The sequence below is a fragment of the Crinia signifera genome, chromosome 4 (genome assembly GCF_055691185.1).
Source record: "Crinia signifera chromosome 4, ASM5569118v1, whole genome shotgun sequence".
Lineage (NCBI taxonomy): Eukaryota > Metazoa > Chordata > Amphibia > Anura > Myobatrachidae > Crinia > Crinia signifera.
This window is the reverse complement of record NC_139220.1, coordinates 107,107,596-107,135,287: the sequence shown is the minus strand read 5'-3', so window position 1 is coordinate 107,135,287 and position 27,692 is coordinate 107,107,596.

Genomic DNA, 27,692 nt, shown 5'->3' with positions numbered 1-27,692 from the left:
AATTACCTTTATTACGTGTTCCCTGAACACGGTCTCGTATCACGTGTTCCCTGAACACGGTTTTGTCTCACGTGTTCCCTGAACACGGTTTTGTCTCACGTGTTCCCTGAACACGGTCTTGTCTCAGTTCAGTTTCAGCGTTTTGGCTGCAATTCCACGGCAGAAAAGACAGACAACAAAATTCTCTATCTTACCGCGTAGGAGACAGTCAAGCTGATTCCGGACTCAGCCCCCAGATTGTAAGGAAATATCTCTATGTCCCCCTCGACGTGATGGCCTGTCTCGGTACCGGGAGAGCAACTCTTAACAATACTTGGACCAAACACACAGCTTGCTAAGAATCACTCTACTTTATTAGGGGATTAACAGTATCTTAAAAAGGCAAAAATACATGGGAGGGTACAAGTATATGTTACATTCTTATTGGTTTGTTAATAGTTGCTGGGCAGATTCAACGGGGGGCATACAAAATATCATACTGAAGAGAATGGGAACCAGAAGGGGGGGGGTTTCCATTATAAGGGAGTTTATGCATGAACACACGGCATACCGAAACCAAGGGGGGAGTAGAAACTCAGTATCGAAAGATAAGGCACGCTCAGGCTTACAATTTGTGACCTTGCAACGTAATCATAGAAAAGACAGTCTACGTGCCATTTCTTATATGCTACATGGATTCCTAATTTTAACCCTTCAGGTGCACAGGTCAGGTGACTCCTCACCAACTGCCACATTTTCAAAGATGCACATTAGTAGCTGAGGGAAGCTCAGGGGTCCTGAGGGCCGACTGTGCAGGATATTTATCACAGCTTGTGCAGACAGATAAAATACCAACCAATCACCTCCTAACTGCCATGCTACAGGCTGTGTTCGATTAATGGCAAGTTAGGAGCTTATTGGTTGGTACAATTTCTTACTCCAAAGTTTGATACATCTGCTCAGATACAGATGTCTCATGTAACATACAATATAACTGCTCCGCAGTGTGCTATAGATAACATATAATGCATGGAATAATATATGGGGCCACGCGGGCCAGATTATCAATGGGCCAGATGGAGCTGCAGCTCCAGGCCCACCATTACAATAGGCCCACAGGGTCTGCTGTGCTGCTGCAGATAGGAATTTTTTATTTCCTGTTACAGCCTGCAGCCTGTGAGTAGCTATCCGTACCAGCCATCACACCAGCACTTTTCCTGCTACAGCTACACTATAGCGTTCCTGCCAGCTCATGCTTGCCTACCTGACCCTCTCCATGAGGGAGAAAATGCTCTGGACTTCCCTGGTAATGTATGATTGCCATCACCTGTGGTGAAACCTCCCACAATTAGGCCACACCCCAAAATGTTTCTAAATTTCTAAACGTTCTAAATTTTAAAAAAGAGTGGAAGGAAATGTAGCAGTATACAAGTAAAATGTTATTTTGTTCACCGTTGAAAGTTTTGTTGTCACTAGACTTGTTTGTTTCTGGAGACCCTGGCAGTATTATCCAGTTTATATGGCAGATCCCAGTTTATTCATTGTATGTTGACGTCCTAACTGTGCACCACACTGCCCTATATTCTAAAAATATATGCCGTTTGCTATTGTTATGTTGAACACGTGTGTTACGTTTGCAAATGATGCTCAGTAAATGCAGCACTTTATTGTAATGTATAGTTTTATATTGACAATAACGTAAAAACTTAATAAACATTACTTGATTTGAAAAAATGTAACTGTTTGGTTTTTTTCTTTATTTTTGCCCTACCAAAATTCCATGTGTGCGTGTGCGTGTGTGTGTGTGTGGGGGGGGGGGGGGGGGGGGAATAATTTTTTGGGCTGGGGGGAGCAAAATTTATAGTTACGCCACTGATTTGTACCACAAACAGCCATACATGGTAATCATCATCATTATCTTGAATGGGTGGTAAGCTGTTTGTGGTATTGATAAATAATGTGATGTCCAGGCAACTATTAGTGTCAGTATTTCAAGATGATATAGTGACAGTCTGTGCAGATTGTTTTCCCTTGATTAGAGATGGGTATACCTTGATAGGAGCTTATAACCAGGTAAAGAAACTCGGCGCTGGAGGCGGAAGCAGTGGCATAACTATAGCTCCGCAGCTCCCGCGGTGGCGGGGAGGCCAGAGAAAGTTTGGGCGCCGGGGGTCTGCGGGGCTATAGTTACCCGCTGCTGTCTGCCGGTACCTGCCTGCCGTGCCGTCACAGTCCTGTCTCTCCCAGCGCTGGCTCCTGCTTCTATAATGAAAACTGACGTTTTCTGGGGGACATTTACCAAAATGGATTCGTAGAAAAAAGCTGTATTCGTAGGGAGAAATACACCTTTTTTTTACGAAATTGTATTTTCGGGATTTACAATCCCAAAAATACAACAATTCGTATTCCTAAAGATGGAACATTTGTATTTGTATTTACAAATACGAATGTCTACACCATCGATAGGATACGACAGAAATCACCATTCAAAAGAATGGTGGTTTCTGATTTACTAAGCAGCCGTACTGATAATACGGCTGCTTAGTGGTGTAAAACAGGCACGCAAATACGACAGGAAAATAGAACACCATTTTCCTGTTCTATTTGCTTTAAGCCTGCACGGATCAGTCAGATCCGTGCAGGCTGCGGTGTAAAAAAATAGAAAAATTAAATAAATAAAAAAAAAAACCGGCGTGGGGTCCCCCCCACAGCCGAAACTAGCACCAGGCTGAAGGAGCCGGGGCCGGTAATTAAAAATCAGGGAACCCGACAAATAGGGTTTCCCCGATTTTTAACAACCAGCCCCAGGCTCCAGGTCCGGGGCTGGTTCCCAAAATACGGGGGACAAAATGACTAGGGGTCAAACCGAACACCCCGAATCCAGACCGGACTGAGAGACGCACGGTGTTTGTTTACATCGTGCGGCTCCGCCTCCCGAATGCCGATATTGGCAGCCTTGCGGCCTAGCGGCCAATCAAGAGCCGCTAGGCCGCAAGGCGGCCAATAGCGGCATTCGGGAGGCGGAGCCGCACGATGTACACACAGTACCGTGCGTCTCCCTGTCCGGCTGGTTTCGGGGTGTTCGGTTTGTTTTTTTGCCAAGACACTTACCTGGACTACGTCGCGCTGGGACAGGTGAGTATGGTTTCCTTCCACAGCTTCCCAAATGGATTTCGTCGGATCCGGACGGCGACAGCGACGGTCGACATGGAGGCAGAAGACGACACAGGACCAGAAGACGACGACACAGGACCAGGGCTACCTATGGAAAGAAGATAGGTAAGTATTAGTATGTGTGGGCTTTGTATGTATTAAAGTTTTATTTTAAAAGTGTGTCAGTGTGTTTTGTGCACTATTTTTTTAACTGTGGAACTACAAGTGCCAGCGGGCCCTTTAATGCCCAGCAGGCTGGGACTTGTGGTTCTCCAAGTCCCAGCTTGCTGGGGAGGCTTGCTGGCACTTGTAGTGCCACAGTAAAAAACAATAGATTAGTCTTTTTTTTACACCATAATCAGCCCGATGCCCACCGCCCAGGGGCATCGGGGACAGTACCAGGCTTCAGCCTGGTCAGGTAAGTCCTGGAGGGGGGAGACCCCTTCATTGGGGGGGTCCCCACTCCCCCAGGGCCCCTGGCCAGGCTGACCGGTCAGGGGGTTAATGTTTTGGCCGCGGGACCTTATATTATAAGTGTCCCCCGGCTGTGACATTACCCTGCTGGCTGGTTGTGCCTGGGACTGGTTCTTGAAATACGGGGGACCCCTAGTCATTTTGTCCCCCGTATTTTGGGAACCAGCCCCGGACCTGGAGCCTGGGGCTTGTTGTTAAAAATCGGGGAAACCCTATTTGTCGGGTTCCCTGATTTTTAATTACCGGCCCCGGCTCCTTCAGCCTGGTGCTGGTTTCGGCTGTGGGGGGGACCCCACGCCGGGTTTTTTTTTTATTTATTTAATTTTTCTATTTTTTTTTTACACCTTGCAGCCTGCACGGATCTGACTGATCCGTGCAGACTGCTAGAAATAATTTGTATTAGCAGCCGTATATACGGCCGCTAATACGAATTCCTACGACATCGGTGGGTTACAAAGCAGTCGTATCTGACTGCTTTGTAAATGACCCTCAGGAACACGACTTTGCATACGACTGAAACAGTCGTATGCAGTCGTAGGGAAAATACTAATACGAAAAACTCGGTTTTTCATATTAGTAAATTTCCCCCTTTCTGTCTGCAGTATGGGGGCTGCCATTTTCCAAGAGTCACTTTTCTTAGCAGCAGGAGCCAGCGCTGGGAGAGACGGGACCGTGACTGCAGATGCGGCCGGGCAGGTATGGGAATGGGGGGGTGCCGAGGGGAGGGAGAGTGGGAGGGGGGTGGGGGGAATAGGTAGCAAAATAGGTAGTTACACCACTGAGTGGAAGCATGTTATACATAAGGTGCTGCATCAGGTCCTTCTACACTACAGTACTCTAATACCAAATGGTGTACATTCCATTAGTAGAGAACCTGTTACTATGACCATCCTATATAACACGCCAATACCAAGTGATGTACATTACATTAGAAGAGAACCTGTTACTATGACAATGGACTAAAACAAGCCAATACCAAGTGGTGTACATTCCATTAGAACCTGTTACTATGACAATGGCTTACAACAAGCCAAAACCAAGTCAAATGCTTTAAATAAAAATAAAAGCTGCTACTCAGGAGTCACAGTTTCTATTGTGATAATGAGCACCGGGTACCAGTATAATACTACCCTAATAATATGGGGCTCACAGTTTGTAGTGTAAGGGAAAATACTTACATGCAACACGAAGAAATGCTTTCTGATTTTTGAACTTAGTATGTTTAATTAAAGTAGAAAAAAGAAACTCTAGTGGGTTACACGCTTGATTCTGGACATTGAATGTTAAATACTAAATAATATTAGGGGTAACTTTAACCTAAGGATGCAGAGTGGCCAATAAGATATGGTCTAACTAGGTCACTTATGATCAGGGCCGCCGAGAGGTATGCAGGGCCCTGGTAAAATCCTGGGGGTGTGGCCTAATCACAGGAGGTGTGGTCATCTCCCATGATTAAGCCACCCCCCGAAATGGCGTGGTGTTTATTTTTTTCCAGGGGAGAGCACACCTACAGGTGTGAGATGCTCATGCTGAGGCTGCTGTCAGCACAGCACATGCTGTAGGTGTGTGCTGCTGCTGGGCCCCTCCTGCAAGCCTGGGACGGGTAATTAGTACCCGCTCCCCCCCCCCTCTCGGTGGCCCTGGTTATGATTTTGAGATGACTATCTCTATCCTCTTACATCCAGTGCAGATCCCCGTATCCTCTTTATTCTTGTAATAAATCTCATAAGAACATCCAAATACAGATTAAGCACATGTGTTAAGAGGAATGACTGAATCCAGAATATGTAACACACAGAGCCTGATTCTGGGTCTGATTAAGGGTTCCAGCCACCCTAGGTTAATACAGAATTGGCCGTCCACCTATCCCCCCACCGTCCCACTGCCAAATGCATTAATTATCATTTTTACTTAAGTTTGTTATCTCTATGTCAGGGGTTACATGCTTATTGCCAGGGGCTTCATGCTTGCTGCCAGCGGTTACATGCTGTTTGCATGCTCATTGCTAGGAGGTTTTTTGGTCCCCTAGAAGGTGGCAGCTATTATTGGGAACCTATTGGTTGATCAGGCCCTGGTCTGATTACTCGCAAAACAAAAAAACTCTTGACTCTAGCATTCAGGGGGAGAGGAGGGTTAAAATCATGCCTTTTTATGACTACCTTTAAAAAAATGTCTGCGTTTGGCCGCCAAACTTGGGTGTCATTACATCCGACCTCAAGCATTGGTTAGACAAAAATGGGTGGCAATCAGTTAGTATGTGGTCCAGAAGATGATTTACAGCATGCCAGAGTGAATTGAAGAGGTCTTGAAAAAGAAGGGTCAGCATTTCAAATTGACTATCTTAATGTTATTGTCACAAAAAGTCTTTCACTGTTATTAACTATGAACTGTGCACTGGGGCTCCTAAGGACTAAGGGGCCCACTGCTGCCCCTGTCACCCTCTGCTTCCCCCTGCCTCTCCCTGTCACCCTCTGCCTCTCCCTGTCACCCTATGCCCTGGTGGAGGGGTGGAGCCCAAATTCTATATTTGCACCTGGGCTCACTATGTTATGGCTGCCGTAGAGCCCAGAGTGCAAATACAGGGAAACGGGGAATGGAGGTTAGGCGTGAGCCCACAGCCGGGACCGCCGGTCAGGACGGCCACGGCGAAACCCTACGCTGACTCTGTTGAGAACCCCGGGCAGATGACAAATCCCTGCGGGAACTAGGCTTCACCTGTGGCCGCCGCGTCCGAAGGAGCGAGTTATGCCCGCTCCAACCCCGATGCAGCTAGGTCTATGTGAGGACAAGGGAAAAGCGATCGTCAGGGGTAACTCAAAAGGAAAGACTAACTACTGGGCCTAACTAAAAACAAACCCCTGTCTGCCGACACCAGGCCAATAATGGGAATGCGACCCAGTCGCAGACACAAGGAGGACTGACGGGGAAACACCACAGATAACAATACCAAGCTAGCAAGCGAATCCCCAAAACCCCCAAGCAGGGATAGAGAAAAAGGGAAGGACAAGGAAGGGAGTAAATGACCTAAAGAAAGGTGGTAGCATAAGCCCACGGCGGGGCAGGTCCAATACTCCAGCAGGGGAGCTGGAGGGAGAGCAGCCCAGCCTGATAACAAAGAGGAACTCGGCGGCTCCACAGACAAGTACCAGGCTCCAGAGGAGCACTTACGTGACCCTGGGGACACAGAGACAGCTGATCGGGTCCCTAGAGACAGCAGGGGAATCAGCATACACCTGGACAGATAGGCAAGGAGACCAGGAACCAGCAGGAGCAGATCCAAGAGGCAGAAAGGCACTGAGATGTGCTAGGGACCGGGAACGCGCTGGGAGACGCTATAACCGGCGTCTGTGCCCAGCAGACGCCGGCTATTTATTCAAATAACGCGCCGCCTGGATGACGTGCGCATGTAGCGTGGCAGGGCGGAAGTCGGGAGCGTTGCCTAGCAACGCCCCGACTCTCTGCCTCAGAAGGAGGCTTGTAACGCGGCTGACGTGTGTCAGCCGCGCTGCTGACCTTCGCCGCGTTGTGGCCGGGCGGAAGTCGGGGACGTTGCCTAGCAACGCCCCGACGCCTGGCCTCGGAAGGAGGCTTAGGACGCGGCTGACTCGCGTCAGCCGCGTTGTTGCCGCCCACACTACTCGCCGTCCGTCCGGGCACTGGAAGCACCGGACGGCGGCGCGCAACAGTACCCCCCCCTTGAGGAAGGGTTAACAACCCTTTACCACCGGGTTTACTAGGAAATTCTCTAAAGAAAATCCTTTTGAGGTTGGGCGCGTGAAGATCTTTGTCAGGAACCCATGACCTCTCTTCGGGACCAAACCCTTTCCAGTGAACCAAAAACTGCAAAGAACCTCTCATGAACTTGGAGTCCAGAATCTTTTCTACCGGGAACTCCTGTTGTCCCCGTACCATTACTGAGGAAGATCCCGTGTCCCTTCTGCGAGGGAACTTTTGAGAAAAGAAGACTGGTTTAAGCAGGGAGGCATGAAAGGTATTGGCAATCCTGAGGGATTTGGGTAAGGACAAGCGAAACGCGACTGGATTTATCTTCTTAATGATCCGAAAGGGACCAATGAATCGCGGACCCAACCTTGCTGACGGTTGGTGAAGCTTGATATTGCGGGTCGATAACCAGACCCAATCCCCGACTTTGAAATGACAGGGACGTCTGCCCTTGTCTGCCGACACCTTTTCCCTAAGTGCCGCCTCTTTAAGAGCAACGTGAACACTCCTCCAAATGGCTCTGAGTCGAGAAGCCGAAGGGGAGGAGGAGCTGGAAGCTTCGGGACCCAAGGAGTTTGCTCGGGGATGAAATCCGTATACCGTGAAGAACGGGGAAGTCCTGGAAGCAGAATGGTGTGCGTTGTTATATGCGAATTCGGCAAGCGGTAAGAAACTTGCCCAATCATTCTGCCATTTGGACACAAAGCATCTCAAATATTGTTTGAGTGACTGGTTTAATCGCTCCGTTTGTCCATTGGACTGAGGGTGAAAGGCTGAGGTCAGGCTGGTCTTAACCTTTAAAGCAGCACAGAAGAGTCTCCAAAACTGTGCTACAAATTGTGGACCGCGATCAGACACAATATCTGACGGTAGCCCATGCAGTCTGAAAATATGCTGCAAAAACAGAGTTACCAACTCCTTGGCTGATGGTAATTGCCTCAAGGCTACAAAGTGTGCCATTTTAGAAAACCTGTCAATCACGACCCACACTACTTGGCAGTGGGCGGACATTGGTAACCCGACAATAAAATCCATCGCCAGATGTGACCAGGGTCTGACAGGAATGGACAACGGAATAAGTTCCCCCATGGGCCGAGACCTCGGAACTTTATGCCGGGCACAGTCCGGACAAGACAAAACAAATTCTCTGGTATCTCGTGCCATACCAGGCCACCAAACAGTACGAGAAAGAAGTTTCCCCGTTTTGATGACTCCCGGATGACCGGCCAGTTTAGAATCGTGGAACTCCATAAGCACCCTACGTCTAAGAGATGGGGGAACATATAACTTGTTGATGGGGGTCTGGGCTGGTGCTTGACTCTGAGCCTGACATATGAGGGCCTCCAGAGTCTGCTGAGCTCCGACCAAAAAACAAGATGTTGGCACTATCGAACTCTTACTGGTCTTGTCGTCATGCCGAGGCAAAAAACACTGAGACAGGGCATCAGCTCGAATGTTCTTCGAGCCTGGTCTATAAGAGATGACAAAATTAAAGCGCATAAAAAATAATGCCCAACGAGCCTATCGAGCATTAAGCCTTTTAGCAGACTCAATATATTGCAGGTTTTTGTGATCCGTGAGGACAAGGATCTGATGCACTGCTCCTTCCAACCAGTGGCGCCACTCATCAAAGGCCCACTTGATGGCCAGCAATTCTCTATTACCAATGTCATAATTGGCTTCTGCTTGTGAGAATTTCCGAGACATATAAGCACAGGGGTGTAACTCAAGTGACTCAGGATCTCTTTGGGATAACACTGCTCCCGCCCCTACTTCGGAAGCATCTACCTCCACAACAAAGGGAAGGTCTGGATCCGGATGTCTCAGAACAGGAGCCGAGACAAATGCCTGTTTTAACAATTCAAAGGACCGTTCCACCTGTGGAGACCACTGAGATGGATCAGCACCCTTCTTGGTTAACGCCACCAACGGTGCGACAATAGAGGAAAACGAATGGATAAAGCGTCTATAGTAATTGGCAAAGCCAAGAAAACGCTGGACAGCCTTCAAGCTGGTAGGACGGGCCCAGTCCACCACCGCTTGAAGCTTCTTGGGATCCATTTGAAACCCATGAGAGGAAATAATGTACCCTAAAAAAGAAACCTGTGTGACCTCGAACTCACACTTTTCTAATTTAGCAAATAATTGATTTTCTCTCAATCTTTGCAAGACCTGTCGAACCTGAGTTCTATGTATATTCACGTCTTGTGAAAAAATCAAAATGTCGTCCAGGTACACGACTACAAAATGGCCTAAAAAATCACGAAGGACATCATTGATAAAGTCCTGGAACACGGCAGGAGCATTAGAGAGACCAAAGGGCATGACCAAGTACTCATAATGCCCCGTCTGAGTACTAAAAGCCGTCTTCCACTCATCGCCTTCCTTGATCCTGATGAGATTATAAGCGCCTCTCAAATCAATTTTGGAAAATATTGTTGCAGACCGCAACTGATCAAAAAGCACCGTGATCAAAGGAAGGGGATAGGTATTTTTTACCGTGATTTTATTTAAGGCCCGGAAATCAATACAAGGCCTTAAGGAACCATCCTTCTTGGCCACAAAAAAAACCCCGCACTGAGAGGGGACTTAGACGGGCGGATGAACCCTTTCTTGAGACTCTCCTGTACATATTCATCCATTGCCTTAGTCTCTGGGATGGATAAGGCATACAATCTGCCCTTGGGCAAGGGAGCACTGGGGATAATCTGAATGGCACAATCGTATGGGCGATGGGGCGGAAGGCTGTCTGCTTTCCCTTTGGAAAACACATCCGCAAAGTCTTTGTAAGGGGGAGGTATCCCACAGAGGGAGACAGACGCCACTAAGACCGAGGAATTGAGACAGTGCTGTGTACAGTAAGAGCTCCAACGGGCAATCTGCGCCGCGCTCCAGTCGATACTGGGATTATGTTTAACTAACCAAGGATACCCCAAAACTATGGGAACGAGGGGACAAGACGTCAGAAAAAAGGAAAGTTGCTCTTTATGAAATAATCCTACAGTCATAAGGACTGGGGGAGTCTGGAAAGAAATAGCCCCATTGGACAGGATATTACCATCCAAACCCCGAAGCGTGACGAGGCCCCGGAGCTTCAACTGAGGAATACCCAGTCTCTGGGCCAAACCGATATCAAGGAAGTTTCCGGCCGCGCCACTGTCAATAAATGCCGTGCCGGAAAATTCATTCTCTTGAAAGGAAATACTACACGGGACTAATACCGAATCACGAGAGGAAAACAATTGTAGGCCTAAGTGAACCCTCTCTTCGTTCACTTGGCCAAGGCTTTTACTGGCCTATTGGGACAGTTCTTAAGGATGTGACCCTTGTTACCGCAGTATAAACAGAGACCAGAACTAAACCTACGAGTTCTCTCCTCTGGTGAGATACGGGTTGCCCCGATCTGCATGGGTTCGTCAATCTCGTCTGGACCCAGAGAAACATAAGGAAGAGCCCGGGCTTGAACGCCCCGTTCTGACCTTCGCTCCCGGAGACGACGGTCAATCTTGATAGCTAATTCCATAAGTTTATCGAGGGAACTGGGAACAGGGTACTGGATTAAACTATCTTTGATGATGTCAGATAGACCACACCGGAACTGACTACGTAAGGCAGAGTCATTCCACCCACAATCATTCGACCATCGGCGGAACTCAGTACAGTATACTTCTGCGGGATCTTTCCCTTGTTTAAGGGCTCGAAGATGAGTCTCCGCAGAGGCTTCTCGATCGGGGTCATCATACAAAAGCCCTAACGAGCTGAAAAAGTTGTCAACCGAGGACAGCACCGGACTATCGGAGGGAAGGCCAAATGCCCACGTCTGGGGGTCCCCCTGTAATAAAGACATGATTAGGCCTACCCGTTGAGACTCTGATCCGGAAGACCGGGGTCGAAGTCGGAAATACAATTTACAACTTTCCCTAAAGTTGAAAAAAGCCCTTCGATCTCCAGCAAATCGATCAGGCAAGTTTACTTTGGGCTCTACCACCACAGGATCAGAAGGACGCACCCTCTGTTCTTGGGATGCCACTTTCAAGGACAGATCTCGGACCATTTGGGTTAATCCCTGGAGCTGGTCCGAGAAGGACTGGGAAGAGGGATTCATAATACAAAAAAAACCACGGCAACTCTAAGCAAAAGGTTGGTTATATAAAGACCTCTTTATATGACCCGTTTGGGCCGGTTATAATGTTATGGCTGCCGTAGAGCCCGGAGTGCAAATACAGGGAAACGGGGAATGGAGGTTAGGCGTGAGCCCACAGCCGGGACCGCCAGTCAGGACGGCCACGGCGAAACCCTACGCTGACTCTGTTGAGAACCCCGGGCAGATGACAAATCCCTGCGGGAACTAGGCTTCACCTGTGGCCGCCGCGTCCGAAGGAGCGAGTTATGCCCGCTCCAACCCCGATGCAGCTAGGTCTATGTGAGGACAAGGGAAAAGCGATCGTCAGGGGTAACTCAAAAGGAAAGACTAACTACTGGGCCTAACTAAAAACAAACCCCTGTCTGCCGACACCAGGCCAATAACGGGAATGCGACCCAGTCGCAGACACAAGGAGGACTGACGGGGAAACACCACAGATAACAATACCAAGCTAGCAAGCGAATCCCCAAAACCCCCAAGCAGGGATAGAGAAAAAGGGAAGAACAAGGAAGGGAGTAAATGACCTAAAGAAAGGTGGTAGCATAAGCCCACGGCGGGGCAGGTCCAATACTCCAGCAGGGGAGCTGGAGGGAGAGCAGCCCAGCCTGATAACAAAGAGGAACTCGGCGGCTCCACAGACAAGTACCAGGCTCCAGAGGAGCACTTACGCGACCCTGGGGACACAGAGACAGCTGATCGGGTCCCTGGAGACAGCAGGGGAATCAGCATACACCTGGACAGATAGGCAAGGAGACCAGGAACCAGCAGGAGCAGATCCAAGAGGCAGAAAGGCACTGAGATGTGCTAGGGACCGGGAACGCGCTGGGAGACGCTATAACCGGCGTCTGTGCCCAGCAGACGCCGGCTATTTATTCAAATAACGCGCCGCCTGGATGACGTGCGCGTGTAGCGTGGCCGGGCGGAAGTCGGGGACGTTGCCTAGCAAAGCCCCGACGCCTGGCCTCGGAAGGAGGCTTAGGACGCGGCTGACTCGCGTCAGCCGCGTTGTTGCCGCCCACACTACTCGCCGTCCGTCCGGGCACTGGAAGCACCGGACGGCGGCGCGCAACACACTACCCACAAGTTCCACCACTGCTTGAGCAGCGCAGACACGGTAGAATGAGTCTGGGGGCAACTGCCTATGGAAACTCTGCTTCATGCAGCGTGCATGGGAGCAATACAAGAGAACACAAGATTGGGTGGCTGACCCAGTGTGTGCTAGAATAGAAATAATGGACAGGAGGAACCAGAGGAAAGACAGATGGCCGTCAGTGATTGCAGCTTGCCTCTGGAGCAGGGGACAGAGATTGCTAGGGACTGTGACTCTGTAGAACTTAAGAATGGGTCTAGGCATTGCCTCCACTGTTGACATTGCTAAGGTCAATAGGGTCGGAAGGTGAACGCAAGCATTAAGTCGACAATGGGAAGGTCAACAGTCAAAAGGTCGACATGAGTTTTTTTCACTTTTTTTCAGCCGACTTATGCTGACAGGTGGTATTTCATACAGAACTACCAACAAGGGTATGGAGGGAGACTATTATAGTGTTCCGAGCGCAACAAGCCATGCAAGGAGACGCTGTACAGTTGCCCGGAGGCTGGTGCCAGGGGCTGGCTGGCAACTTTTAGACTAGGGGGCAAGTCCAGAGCACTGGCCCATACCACCCCATACCGCGGAGGCGCGCTGAAAACTTAGGAGTGTGGCCTATCATAAGGGGGCATGGCATGTACGATGATTGTATTGTGTACCTGCAGATTGCACATTGTGATGCTAATTACACATTATGCCGCACACCTTGATGCCCATTGCACCCCATACCGTGATGGCAATTACCCAATGCTTCACACACCGTAATGCCCATTACGCCCCATAGCATGATGCCCATTACACCGCACAATGTGATGTCCACAGTGCCAGATTTGCCCCCACAGTGCCAGATATTCCGCCATAGTGCCAAATACACATATGCCCCCACAGTGCCAGAGATACATATGTCCCCACAGTGCCAGAGACACATATGCCCCCACAGTGCCAGATATTCCCCCACGGTGCCAAATACACATAGGCCCCCACAGTACCAGATATGCCCCCACAGTGCCAGATATTCCCCCACAGTGCCAAATACACATATGCCCCACAGGGCCAGATATGCCCCCACAGTGCCAGAGACACATATGCCCCCACAGTGCCAGATATTCCCCCACAGTGCCAAATACACATATGCCCCCACAGTGCCAGATATGCCCCCACAGTGCCAGAAACACATATGCCACACAGTGCCAGAATTTCCCACCAGCAACTCACCATTGTTGCTGTCTCTCGATCTGCTGCTGCTGCGGGGGGAGGGGGGCGGGGGAGAGCGCAGTACATGCCCCTCCTGCCTACACCACAGTCCGGTGAGGCTACTACCAACAGCCCTCCTGCGCTGGCCGCAGCTTCCAGAACACGGCTGCAGCTACAGGAAAATGGCCGCCGCCGCCCAGCACTGAGGACATGTCCTCGGTGCAGGGGGGCGGCGGCCAGCAGCCAGTGACTGGATAAGCGGACCGGGGGGCGCATGGCACCCTGCCCAAGGCCCAGCCCGCCCCTGATTGGTGCCCCCCCCCCCACAACCATGTCGACCTTAGCCATGTTAACCTATTTCATGTGTTGACCTAAACCCTGTTGACCTTTAGTGGTTGACCTAATGTATGTCGACCTTCATATTTTCGACCCTTTGACCCATTCTCCCTCCGCTGATTCCTCTCCTTGCTCAGCTAAACCAAGCCAGTTGCATACTGTACCTCCAAACTGTCCCTCTTTCCGCGGGAACATCCCGGTTGTTGGAGACGTTCCCGCGTCCTGCCTGGGGCCGCCAGTGTCCTGCAGCGGGAGGCCATGCCCCATTTTCCATAGGCCATGCCCCTTTTTAAGTGTCACATTTGACAGAGGCCACAAGTTGGGAGGGATGCAGTCGCTCCCACATCAGGTGGGCAGGCAGAGACTGAACATGTTCCGCCTTCATTTACAACTGATTGAACACAGTTCTTTCCCATTCTGGCCCACTTTAACCCATGATGGGGCAGATATGCGCAGACAGAATTAGGGGTATATTTACCAAACTACAGATTTTCAGAATTGGGGATTTTGCCCATAGCTACCAATCAGATTATAGTTATCTTTTATCTAGCACCTTATATAAGATGAAAGCTAGAATCTGATTGATTGCTAGGGGCAACATATCCACTTTTTAAGCCTGCACTTTACTAAATATACCCCTTTAGATTTGTGTGGGGTGTGTTAAAACTGAAATCTAAATCGCAGTGTAAAATTAAAGCTGTCTACAATTTGTGGGGTACTGTACATGCAAAAGCAGCCAGTATTTATCCTGCAGAGGAAAAATATTACTCACCAATCTTTAAACCAGACCATAAATACATACACTGCTACATTTTTCAAAAATGTATATGTATGTAGATTATACTGTTTACTTTGAATCTGAAAATATTTTGAAATTATTAAAAATCCAAGTTTGCTGACCACAAGTTTAAAAAGAACGTGACAAGTAAATTGTGCTCTTAAACCCTTTGAATGCCAAGTGAGTTTGTCAAAATAGGCGTGCAAATTGCCAAGAAAACATTTCTATTCATCATAATGAACTTTATTGTTTACCTTATATAGGAAAGATAATCTTTTTTTACACAACATTTCTTATTTAAATTTATATAACAAATGTGAGCGCCGCTGGCATTTTCAGCATATAATCTGCGCATCTCTTACAGACATGCTGGCATTTTTAGTGGATATTTTGCACATCTCTCACACAGATTTTAGCACCAAAGGATTAAACCAACTTCTGAAAAATAAACAAAACTAAAGAACTGTGAACTAGAGAAGTAGCTGCATAAATACAACAAATTCCATGAGTTTAATATGTAGAGGGGAAAAAATAACCTACAAAGTCTTAATAATTGAATAAATACAATAAATATACTGTGATTTTTGTGTATCATTGTAGAATTGGGTTCTTTCACAGTGGGCCACCATCTTTGATGCTAAGACGCATATTGTGAACTTTGCTGAGGAAAAGTGAGTGCAGGTTTTTTTTTTTTTCATTATATTTTTCAGAAATGCCACGATCAATGGGCAACAAGTTTTTGGCTCGTTTTATCGAGATCTACAAGTAAAATGAGTGCCTCTGGAGGACCGATCATAGGGACTATCGCAATCAGGCGAAAAGGAATCAGGCATATGACAAATTGGTTCGTTACAGTAGAGCCCGTGACAGTGCTGCAGACTCTAAGTGGGTTCGGAGGAAGATCGCAAATATGGTGGTGAAGGAGTACAATCAAGTCCTGGGGCGAAATGTAATAGGGTGTGATTTTTGGACATGTGCGATTTTGGGTCAAAAACTACCGAAATCGCACATTTTCCGAAAATCTGACAGGCAGCGGGGAGAACCGGCTTTCTCCGTTGCCTCTAACAGCTTCTGTAGCGCTGTTCCAGCGCTACAGAGGCTGAGAGCGCGATTGGCCGATACGTCTCCATGGAGACGCATAGCTCAGTCCTGATTGGCTTAGCTCAGCCAATCGCGCTCTCAGCCTATGTAGCACTCGGACAGCGCTACAGAAGCTGTAAGAGGCAACGGAGAAAGCCGGTTCTCCCCGCTGCCTGTCAGTGCGGGGGGAGCCGGCTGTAAAGCAGCCAGACCAGCGCTGGATCCAGGAATGGTAAGTAACGCTGGTGTAAAAGTGAGGTGTGTGTGTGTAATAAACTTTTACTTCTCTCTGTGTGTGTTTTTTATAAACATTCTTTTTACAGGTGGACTACAAGTCCCAGCGGGCCCATTAATGCCCCGCATGCTGGGACTTGTGGTTCTCCAAGTCCCAGCATGCGGGGGAGGTCTGCTGGCACTTGTAGTTCTCCGGTATAAAGCAATGTAACGTATGATCGATTTAACCCTATCAGGCCGGCGTCCACTGGCCACGGACGCCGGTGACAGCCCCGGGCTTCAGCCCTGGACGGGTGAAGCCTGGGGGGACCCCTTTATTGGGGGGTCCCCACTCCTCCAGGTACCCCGTCCAAGGCTGACCAGCCACGGTGCTCATGTTTTGGCCGAGGGACCTTGTATAAAAAGTGTCCCCCGGCTGTGGCATGACACCGTGGGCTGTTGGAGCCCGGTGCTGGTTTCAAAATACGGGGGACCCCTATGCTTTTTGTCCCCCCGTATTTTTGGAACCAGGTCCGGCTCAATGAGCCCGGGGCTGGTTATGCTTAGGAGGGGGGACCCCACGCCGTTTTTTTTTTAAACTTTTTTTTTTTTGCACAAAATCGCATTTATGAAAATGCGCACATTTTCATGACTGAAAATGCGCACATTTTCATGACTAAAAATCGCCCGAAATCGCGGCAAATCGCATTTTTTGCAGCTAATTCGCATCTCATTACATATGCGAATTCGCGGCAAAAAACGCGATTTTTAAAGGTGCGATTTCTGGCGAGTTTGGAACTCGTCCAAAAATCACACCTTATTACATTTCGCCCCTGGAATCTCAACGTTCAGGAGCCAGGACTGATGACCTTTACACGCTGAAATTGTGGTACTATGAGCGAATTAAGTGGGCGCCGTTCTAGGAAACAAGTACCGAAACAAGTACCAAAAAAATCAAACCTTATTAAACATCATATATATATATATATATATATATATATATATATATATATATATATATATATATATATATATATATATATATATATGGTCAATGCAAATATGCACGTCCTGATGAAAAGGTCCGGTGGGACCTTGAAATGTTTACAAATGACGATTCTATTTCACTGAAAATACAACGTTGATCTCTGGTATCCGTGAGTCTCCAAAACACTGCCATCTGGTGGCAGAGAGTGAAACTACTTCTCTTTCTCACTCATTCACAAACACAAAAGTTAGCAGACTAGCTCTCAAAGCTTTTGCTTCGAGCGGGCTTACTAGTACCCCATAATGTAAATTAAACAAATCTGCTTGTAGTCTATGAATTCACCACTAGGTGGGGCTAAATAGCTGGGTTACTCACAGTAATTTCTGACATGCTCTGGTTTTGTAAAATGAGTTTAGATTAGAACCTATTGTTACCTTAAATGTACGATAGGTTATTCAAACAAAAATTGGAGTTATTGCCCACACTGTAGCAACAAATCCGATTCTAGCTCTGATGGATCCAGTACAGTTTACAATATGATAGCAGGAATTTAATTATTTACTATGGGCAAAATCTCCACTTTTAATCTGCCTTTTAATATTGTTGACTGCAAGAGGATACCAAGCAACAAAAGACATTAAGCACATAAAAAATTTGTACTATACTCACAAACATGCCATCAGCTATGACATTCCAAGTACAATCTTGGCATCACCCAACTATTTCCATGTAATAGACCAGAGCATACTTGCCTACTTTTGAAAAGCAAAATGAGGGAGATTTTAGATGCTAGCAAAATGCACCAAGCGCAGCGTCACGCACCATTGAAGGGGTGTGTCATCAACCAAAGGGCGTGTCTATTGACTTAAACTAAGGAGATGCAAATATCAAATGTACTTTTTAAATGCATGAACAAACTACATTTTCTTGTATCAATCACTAAAAAGGCTAACACTTTGCAGACGTCGTGTATACAAAACCGACAGATTGCAATACATTATTGTCGGCATCTAGCTTCCTTCCCACACCCCTCAAAAATGGTCCCCCCTTTTCTCAATTCCTCCCAGTCCATAGAATATGCAATGATCCATCTGATGAACTGCTACAAATGAATAGGATGAAAATGAAATTTTTACAGAGGGGATACCCTAATAAAATGTTGCAAAGCACCATGTCTAAAGCTTATGTCCATGATTAAGTGGTACATACAGATATTTCTGCAAGAGCACAGGTTGGAGAGACACATTTTCTCACTAAGAAACCAGGTGTATATAAGTGCAGTGATTACTGCCCCCCCCCCCCCCCCCCAAAAAAAAAAAAAAAAAACAGGGAGGACCATGCACATATACCCCCCATACCCACAGTCACCGCCCAGCATTACACCTCATATATACACACCTGGGCACACCTTCTACATTCTCATGCCTGGCACATATACCCCCATACCCACAGTCACCGCCCAGGATTACACCTCATTTATACACACCTGGGCACACCTTCTACATTCTCATGCCTGGCACATATACCCCCATACCCACAGTCACCGCCCAGCATTACACCTCATACATACACACCTGGGCACACCTTATACAGCCTCATGTCCGGCACATATACCCCCATACGTTATTTTAGCTCTAGTCTCCTTATTGAAGTGACTGTGGACTAGCATGTCTCTGATGCTGCTTTCCCACTGCAGAGCCGTTTAAAGTTTGGGTATTTTTAAACGGTATTTAAAACGGTATTAGCATTCACATTGTACTAGATTACCGTTTTAAATACCGTTTAAGTACTATTCACATCGCAGTGAACCGTTTAATGTGCTCAGAAAAGAGTGCCTGTCTTTTTCATAACCCCCCCTCCCCTGGTACATTTCCTGGACCCCTTCCTCCCTCCCCTGGTACCTGCCCTGCACCCACCCCCTCCCCTGGCACTTACCTGCATGGGGGATCCGGGCAATGGGGTCCGGCATGGGCACAGCACTTCAGGTCCCTCCCTGTGGCTGATGGATGCAGGGCCGTGGGGAGGCAGCGGGGTGGGGTCCATTTGGGATCCAGGCAGTCCCTGGGGCTGATGGTAACTAGTAGTTCCCACTATGTGCATGTGTAATGTTCCCACTATGCGCATGTGTATGCGCATATGTAATGAGCGGCTCATTTATATGCACGGCGCTCATTACACATGCGCATAGTGTGAACTACTAGTTACCATCAGCCCCAGGGACTGCCCGGATCCCAAATGGACCCCACCCCGCTGCCTCCCCACTGCCCTGCATCCATCAGCCACAGGGAGGGACATGAAGTGCTGTGCCCATGCCGGACCCCGCTGCCCGGATCCCCCACGCAGGTAAGTGCCAGGGGAGGGGGTGGGTGCAGGGCAGGTACCAGGGGAGGGAGGGGGGGTCCAGGAAAGGTACCAGGGGAGGGGGAAGTAGTGTGGGATTTTAAATACCGTTTAAGAGGCATTCCCACTGCCTTAAAAACTGTATTTAAACGTGTAAGACTCTTACTGCTTTTTAAACGGGTTGAAATACCGGTTAACTTTAATCGGTATTTCAACTCTGGCGCTTTCCCACTGCAGCCTTAAAATGTAAATTGTGGGGGAAAAATGGCAATTTACCATTTAAGAGCTGCAGTGGGAAAGGGGCATGAGGTTGCTACTTCTTCTCTGTCACATCCACCATGGCGTTTACCCAAAACCCCTGTGCTGTACTCAGCCCTAGGCTCTCTAGCTGCACTTATAAAACCATGGCACTCACCTCTGTTTATGCCCCTGGCTCCGGTGGGGTACATGTGGCCGCATTGTCATCGCATGGTGACACTGGTGCTATGTGCTCCGCTTCTATGCAGGGTATGAGTGGCGTGCCGCCATGTGTGTTTGTGCCTGGTTTGCTCTCTGACTGAATGTCGTAGTTACGCAGCTGCGTACATCCAGGCCGGCTGTAATATGTCGCCCTCACTGGCGGGCGCCATCTTGTTGATTGCCTCTGCCTCTCCTCTGCGGCTCCGCCTCCCCTGTCAGATTGCCTGACCAATCACAGCGCAGTCCACCTGTTAAGTACTGACTGACCATACTCAGCAAGGACAAGTCTTCTTCATTTATATCTTCATCCAATCTTCCAATTCTTTATCCAATCATCCAATCCTCATCCAATCATCCAATCCTTATCCAATCATCCAATCCTCATCCAATCATCCAATTCTTTATCCAACCATCAAATTTTCATCCAATCATCCAATCCTCATTCAATCATACAATTCTTTATACAATCATCATCCAATCATCCAATTCTTTATCCAACCATCCAATCTTCATCCAATCTTCATCCAATCTTCAATACAATCATCCAATCTTCAATACAATCATCCAATCTTCAACCAATCCTTCATTCTTCAAAACCGATTCTTTATTTACTACAATTCTTCAAACAATATTATAATATTCTTTCAAGACCAAGCATCAACATCTTCTACAATAATATTGACTATTGACTTTATACGTTCATATCTGCCATATATATATTTCATGCCATCAGTTAAATAGATTATTAAATCTATTTCATTTTACATTACTTGTTTCACTCCATTCTGTCGTGGATGCAACCCCCATACGTTAAAGCACCCAGCCTACGTTACTCTGCAGCTGGTGCTTCTAAAAGCGTGACATTCTCCAGCTAATGTCTATCCTGTCCCCCAAGATCTCTTCCAGATCCTGGTCTGTTTTGAGAACATGTAGATGTTTATTAAGTACATCCTGAAGCTTACGCCATTCTTGGCAAAAAGTGCCAATGAATCTTACTTTGTCTGATTGATCTGTCTTTTTCTCTTTGGGGACAAGAAGATGTTCCCTCCTCAAACCACCTCTTTTCTGGCTCTTCGTATGGATCTTTTGCTATACCCTCGGTGTCTGAGTCTGGTGTCTAGCTGGTCTGCTCTCTTACCATATACAGTGGGTTTTGAACAACTACGTTTTGTCCTCAAATATTCCCCTTTCGGGAGTCCTCTGATAACGGGTGGAAAATGAGCACTACTGCAATGAATTGGTGGCCGTGTTTTTGTAAAATATATCTGTAGATATCGAGCCATCCATTTCGATATATAATTCAACCTCTTTTTGGTTCGTGCGGAAGGTTAACCTAAGGTTTAAGTCATTGTCATTAAGTTTTTTAAGCGGTGACATTCTAGTGAGCGCCGAGAAAGCATGAGAGGGGCTCAATCTGTAAACATTTCATTATCAAGGTATGGCACACATCAGGGCTATAACTAGGTGTGCCCCGGATGTGAATTGACCACAGCGCATATGCACTGTGGGCGAAGCACATTTCAGCATCACCCATAGGGCCGCTCTCCTCCCCAATGCTAGCTGCGGCACAGGACAGTGTTAGGTTTGTAATGATGCGACAGGCTCCTCTGCTGAGTTAAACATTACAGACAAGACAGCTTCTCCCCCTCTTCCCCACATGCTCCGCACACTCACAATTGACATTAGCATAGAAATGTTTAAGAAAACTCATTTTAGGTACATTACTTAATGGTTTTATTTTGTAAATAAAAAGGTGTTTAGCAGCAGCATTGCACATTGTGTCAGACAACATAAATGTACTTACCTTAAAATATTGCAACCTCAGAACATTGAAAATTTCTTCACATATTGCTGGAATAATGTGTCCCAAATTTCAGGTCCTGAAGAGATCTTCCAGTTGCAAGGAATCGCTGGGTGGCGATTAGCCTGTCCTTGGCAGGTATGGCTCCCTGCAGTTTGGTATCCTGCCTCTGGATGAAAGGCGTCACCAGACCCAACAACTCCTCAAATGTGACATCATCCATGCAAAGGTAGTTCCTGTAATCATCCGGATTGTTCTCACGAAGTTCGGCAAGGAGCGGCATATGTGACAGGGTCTCACGACGCAGAAGCCAATGCTTTGTCCAGCAAGAGCGCTCTTCTTAAGGCGCCCTCTCTGTCATTTCACCACCAAAGCCACAGCATATAATGCTAGAACTTTATAGCAAATTGGTTCCATTCTTGCAAAAAAACACTTGTGAAGGCAAGCACTTCCACTAGTAATGAAACAAGCTTCCTGGAAAACCAAGAACAGAAATGAACTGAATAAAATGGCCGCTGCTCCCACCCTTGGAATTCAAATCCAGCCCATTATGTAAATAGCCTTTCTAATAAAAGATTTTCAGCAAAGTATTTCACCTCCTGAAAATCTCTTGCTCTTTGGGGAAAGTAGCTCAGTGTGTACGCACTACTTTGGTAAAGGTCCATACACACTGAGCAACTATGCCCAGCGTGTATGGACAGTGATGATGACTATCATCGCTGCAGGGAAAGCCGCTAAGTGCATACACACTGAGCAGCTTTCCCCTGGCCTGGCGCTGACGGAGGGGGGAGGACGGCTTTGCATAGCGCATCGCTATGCAAAGCCGTCCTGAAAGCCGTTCATCTGCTGGTATAACTATAACTGGTAGTATAACTATAACTGCTGGTATAACTATAACTAAAGTTGCTGGAGTGTGCAGCAGCGCTCGCCGCTCACCGCCGGGCCATAAGTGCCCAGTGTGTATGGGCCTTTGAAGATAAATCTTTCAGATATTTTGGCAAAGTCTTTTGAAATGAAAATCTTCTAGTGTGTATGGGCCTTTATTTATATATATGATATCCTTACCGACTTAACACTGCTAATTATTTATTTTGTGTACAGTTTTTCTTGTTAAGTATAGAAAGATAGATGCCCCATTGAAATATGCATATTAAATATGCAAGTTACATATTGTACAGTGCTTGCATTTTTTATTTTAAACTTAACCACAAGATAAAACATGCTATTATATTTATTATGATGCATACAGAGAATCAACAGTGGTCTAGACATAGTAACCTGTGCTGGGAGCAAGCCAAGAAAAGCAAGCAACATTGTATCTGGAACAAACCATGTAATGAAATGCAAGGGATACAAGGATTTTTCTTTTTAATTCAATACTGGCTGATTTTTCATGTCCAGTAACCCGCACCGTCTGTGCTAGGGATGGACCACAGCTCATTGCACAGTGAAGTTGGAGTAACCATCAGTGTGCAAACACCATCAATGATTTCATTTTAGATGGTCTTGTACCATCAAGATAATCCATTGTGGGCAGCTTTACTGGTGCACCACAATGTATGTGTGAGCTTGGACATGCCACTTGTTAAATCTACATCTCTATGCACATTACAGCTGTCCCACTCTGCAGTGCAACATTGTAGGGATGGCCATCGGTGAATGGAAACATCAATGGTTTCACTCAGTAATGATCATCCCTGCTTTACTTTTAACTGCGCTGAAACTGGGGGCAGGGCGTTACAGGCATAAATGGTAGACGGAGCTATGCACTTTTTATTTTTAAAAAATATATATATTTATATATTTGGGTGGTTCTATCATTCATTGGAGGGAAACAATCTGGTTCTTCCCCATTAATGGCAAAAGTATACAACACAGGTTACCGACCATTGAGGTTAAATAATAATTATAAATAGAAGGTTGATTGCCATCGCCACAATATGGGGCCTGAACCGAGTTAATCGCAAATGGAAAATCTTTCCCAAATGGACAAAACTATGTTGCACTGCCGGCGGGTCAAATGTAACAGGTCAATAATATTGTAATGCTCAGTTGTTGGATTTATGTCCACTGTAAAGATCCACATATGTAAATGTCTCAATATAATACATACCCTCCAGCTGTACATTGTTGACAAGTACAGTACCATGTTTTTATTTTTGCCTGTAATGGCCAAAAAGGACTCTGCAATTGTTTTCTAGTCTCCTCGACTCTCCATTGAAAGTATAGGAAGGGGGGGGGGGGGTGGCACCCCCCCCCTTTACCCAAGGCCACACCCCCTTTACCCAAGGCCACACCCCTTTCAACATATGTCCTGGGTTCTGCCCTTCAGATGTTGGAATGTATGATGATATTGTTAGTCCTTATACTGATTATAGGCCTGCAGTGGAGTTAATTTCTCTGTCCCCATTGTGTGTTATCTTCTTCTTGCTGGACATTTTAATACTAAAGTGATTATCCACTAGCGTGGTTCATCTTATTGGCGTATTTCCGTTGATACGGCCTCACCCTTTATTCATCTAAAGGGATACCGATTTACCTCAGGGAATCTGTTCCCACTACCTTCTATTGATTTTAAATACATTGTTCGGTATTACCCCTGATGAAGTCGTGTTGACGAAACGCGTTGGAATTTTTTAATAAAGGATTACTCTTTTGAACGAAGTCTACGTTGTATTGTTGAACATCCGAATTCTACTTCAGAAGATGAATGATTGTGATATCATGCCTATTGTACATTCTCGCTAGGTGGTACTATTAAAGCGCACTCTAGATAACCCCCCTTCCATATTATTTACTCTGTGTTTCTCACTAACAGGAGAGACGTTCTAGAGTTGCGGCACGCTGTTTGCTTATACTAGCACAATACCTGGACCATACCCCTTGTTTCATATATATATATATATATATATATAATCTTTACACTTAACATCGGCACTCACCTTTCCTAGTTTTGGGGTGCCCTATGGCTTGTGACCACATTGTTTAAACAGACATTGTAGGGGCTCTGCACACACTAAATTAACTGATAATAAATAGTGGAGATTTGGTTCATGAATTGATCAATGCATTTAAGCCTGCAGCCCCCTTCACGGGACCCCACTTTTCTGCAGGTCCTAACACTATCGCTGAAAATGGCTACAATACACATAGCTATCACATCAATTCAGTGTGTGCAGAGCCCATACAATGTATGTGTATATGTATGTGTATATATATATATATATATATATATATAAAACAAGAAAGAACAGTGCGCAATAGGATTATGTAGACCAATGTCCAATATAGACAATTGTACCACAATAAAAATTCCTCCGTTTGGAAGTCCTTTAAAAGCACTCCGGTGAATATGTACCCGGCAGCGTCAACTCTCCACCTCCAAGAGGTAATCCTGAATCCACAGGTGTTTTATCTAGAATAGAAATGATAAGAGCAAGCGCTCCATAGTGAGTGAATCGGTTTTGAAAATGTATTATTAAAAGGTACACAAATGATGGTATAGACAGCAGAGATCACGTACTGGACAAGGCGGTACTAAACACCGCAGTAAAGTCGCATGAAGTGCTGTCTCCGCAGCAAATTGTTGGAGCGGTTACACTCAGCTGTTATCCGCAGCGGCGGTCTGTTTCCCACAGATTGACTCGCTAAGCCACGCCCCAATGCGTTTCGTCATCGAGTTCATCAGAGGGCTGGCTTAGCGTCAGTCTCTCACCCATTAATAACAGGCAAAGAAGATTGCAAGCGTAGTAGCAGCTGATTTTTAACCCTGACTTGTTAACACCAGTCTGCACTGTCAATGTGTTCAGAATCCACTTAATTAAGAGACAAATTTACCTGAACAAATGCTGAACTACCAGGATTGATCTATCCTTAGTAAAACAACATATATAACAACAATTTCCATAAGATACATTTGTATATAATACAAAGACTTTTCTATAAAGTTGTTTGCAAGAATGATACATACATAAAAAACCAAAGCATGTTGACTAAGTCAAATCGAGTAATTCCAATTCATAAAGCTAGAAAATATATACAATGATTATAACCCTTCAATTAATCCTTCTGCGCTTAGGGTTCCCAGGTGATACATCCAAAAGGATTCTCTTTTAAGCAACATTTTATCCCTATTTCCCCCTCTAATGTCTGTGAATTGAGGCCGTCACCACAGACATTAGAGGGGGAAATAGGGATAAAATGTTGCTTAAAAGAGAATCCATCATTTGTGTACCTTTTAATAATACATTTTTAAAACCGATTCACGCACTATGGAGCGCTTGCTCTCCTCGTTTCTATTCTACTGTAGATATGGGATGCGGTCATTCGTCAGACTGCATTTAGGTCTACAGTCATTAGGTCGACCCCACTAGGTCGACTGGCAGGAAGGTCGACCTGACTTAAGGTCGACATGGGCCAAGGTCGACATGACTTAAGGTCGAATTTGCATAAAGGTCGACATGAGGAAGGTCGACTGGTCATAAGGTCGACATGGGTTTTTCACTGTTTTTTGAGCCGACATGTGCCGACAGGCGGTATTTCATGCCCTACCATCCACTAGGGCATGGTGGGAGAATAAAATAGTGTGCCGAGCGCAGCGAGGCACCGTGCCCGAAGCATAGCGAGCGAAGCGAGCGTTGCGAGGGTCCGATTCTCATTGCCAACTGTGTCCATGTCGACTGTGTCGACCTTCGGATAAAAAAACAGTGAAAAACCCATGTCGACCTTATGACCAGTCAACCTTCCTCATGTCGACCTTTATGCAAATTCGACCTTAAGTCATGTCGACATTGGCCCATGTCGACCTTAAGTCAGGTCGACCTTCCTGCCAGTCGACCTAGTGGGGTCGACCTAATGACTGTAGACCTAAATGCAGTCTGACGAATGATCCCATTCCGTAGATATATATATATAGCCAAGCTGCAACGGACTCTTACTGTCAGAAATAACTTGCACACAGAGGCTGATACATTTCTGAAATGTATCAGCCTCTGTGTACAAGTTATTTCTGACAGTAAGAGTCCATTGTAGCTATTGGTAAGCTTGGCTATATGTCCATGGTTAATGAAGGATAAAGCTCCAGAGGCAAGCACAGAATTTGTTTAGTATGAGTGCCGGCTGGAGGAGAATATATATATATGTATATGTATATATATATATATATATATATATATATATATATATATATATATATATATATATATATATAGATTCTGTCATTCCGCACTCCCAGCCAACAATGTAACAAGTCGCGGTGCTCCTTTAAGGTGACACAATGTGTCCCAATTTATAGCAGGGTTGGATATTCCAATAAGGGCACTCACCAGTAAATCATGAAAAGTTTATTCAGGGTACATTACCAATCAGGCATAGTAGTCAGTCTACGTTTCGGCCACCAGGTGGCCTTTCTCAAGACAGGTCAGCTTAGACATCCACACAGTACAAGAGTCAGGATACACTGACACACACTCAGCACGCTCCTTATAAAGCACTCCACTCTAATAAGAGTGGAGTGCTTTATAAGGAGCGTGCTGAGTGTGTGTCAGTGTATCCTGACTCTTGTACTGTGTGGATGTCTAAGCTGACCTGTCTTGAGAAAGGCCACCTGGTGGCCGAAACGTAGACTGACTACTATGCCTGATTGGTAATGTACCCTGAATAAACTTTTCATGATTTACTGGTGAGTGCCCTTATTGGAATATCCAACCCTGCTATATATATATATATATATATATATATATATATATATATATATATATATATATATATATATATATATATATATATATATTACTTCTGCATAATTGTTTATCTATACTTTAGAAAAACCCTATTGTTCGTTGCTCAGCCATTTTAAAACCAGTGACCTATGGACACACAAAGAATAGAAAATCCAGCCTCAGGGAGAAACTGGGATGTCAGGAAATAGCCTTGGAGTTTGAA